The sequence below is a fragment of the Arachis stenosperma genome, chromosome 10 (genome assembly GCF_014773155.1).
Source record: "Arachis stenosperma cultivar V10309 chromosome 10, arast.V10309.gnm1.PFL2, whole genome shotgun sequence".
Lineage (NCBI taxonomy): Eukaryota > Viridiplantae > Streptophyta > Magnoliopsida > Fabales > Fabaceae > Arachis > Arachis stenosperma.
Genome location: NC_080386.1, coordinates 98280119 through 98281680, shown reverse-complemented (window position 1 = coordinate 98281680; position 1562 = coordinate 98280119). Strand labels below are relative to the sequence as shown.

Below are 1562 nucleotides of genomic sequence, written 5' to 3'. Positions count from 1 at the left end.
AGTTTCTCTAATGCAACAGAATTGCAAGTTCCATGGACTTCCATTGGAAGATCCTCATCAGTTTTTAGCTGAGTTCTTGCAAATCTGTGACACTGTCAAGACTAATGGGGTTAACCCTGAGGTCTACAGACTTATGCTATTCCCTTTTGCTGTAAGAGATAGAGCTAGGATATGGTTGGACTCACAACCTAAAGAAAGCCTGAACTCTTGGAAAAAGCTAGTCAATGCCTTATTGGCAAAGTTCTTTCCACCTCAAAAATTGAGTAAGCTTAGAGTGGAAGTCCAAACCTTCAGACAGAAGGAAGGTGAATCCCTCTATGAAGCTTGGGAAAGATACAAACAATTGATCAGAAAGTGCCCCTCTGACATGCTTTTTGAATGGAGCATCATAGGTATCTTCTATGATGGTCCATCTGAACTGTCCAAGATGTCATTGGACAGCTCTGCTGGAGGATCTCTTCATCTGAAGAAGACGCCTGCAGAAGCTCAAGAACTGATTGAAATGGTTACAAATAACCAATTCATGTACACTTCTGAAAGGAATCCTGTGAACAATGGGACGAATCAGAAGAAAGGAGTTCTTGAGATTGATACTCTGAATGCCATACTGGCTCAGAACAAAATATTGACTCAGCAAGTCAATATGATCTCTCAAAGTCTGTCTGGAATGCAAGCTGCACCAGGCAGTACTAAGGATGCTTCATCTAAAGAAGAAGCTTATGATCCTGAGAACCCTTCAATGGAAGAGGTGCATTACATGGGAGAACCCTATGGAAACACCTATAATCCTTCATGGAGAAATCATCCAAATCTCTCATGGAAGGATCAACAGAGACCTCAACAAGGTTTCAATAACAATAATGGTGGAAGAAACAGGTTTAGCAATGGCAAGCCTTTTCCATCATCTTCTTAGCAACAGACAGAGAATTCTAAGCAGAACCACTCTGACTTAGCAACCATGGTCTCTGATCTAATCAAAACCACTCAAAGTTTCATGACTGAAACAAGGTCATCCATTAGAAACTTGAAGGCACAAGTGGGATAGCTGAGCAAGAAAATTACTGAACTCCCTCCTAGTACTCTTCCAAGCAATACAGAAGAGAATCCAAAAGGAGAGTGCTGATGGTGTTTTTGTGGAAAAACGAATTTCCAACACACAAATCCAACCGGCAAGTGTACCGGGTCGCATCAAGTAGTAATAACTCACAAGAGTGAGGTCGATCCCACAGGGATTGATGGATCAAGCAATTTTAGTGGGTGATTAGTTTAGTCAAGCTAACATTGAAGTGAATTTGGATGAAGTGTAGCCAACAGAAAGTAAATAGCAAGGAAAATTAAAGTGCAGAAAGTAAAATTGCAAGTAACTTAAAGAACAAGAAAGTAAAATAGCTTAATCTTAAATTGCAAGAAAAGTAAATTGCATGAAAAGTAAAGGGGGGTTGGGTGCTGGAAATTAAAGAGAGCAGTAAAGCAAAGCGTAGAACAATTGCAGGGAGATTAAATTGCTTAAAATTAAATTGGAAGCAATAGGAACAGAAAGGTAAAAATGCAGATGAAATAAC

General features: G+C 39.7%; 1 non-coding gene across 1 annotated transcript; it reads right to left on the bottom strand.

The window, feature by feature from the left end:
• Positions 1-265: 265 nt before the first annotated feature.
• Positions 266-373, bottom strand: LOC130959022 (small nucleolar RNA R71). The gene has a single exon (XR_009078119.1). It is a non-coding gene; the product is annotated as a small nucleolar RNA R71 (small nucleolar RNA).
• Between the last annotated feature and the right edge of the window lie 1189 nt (positions 374-1562).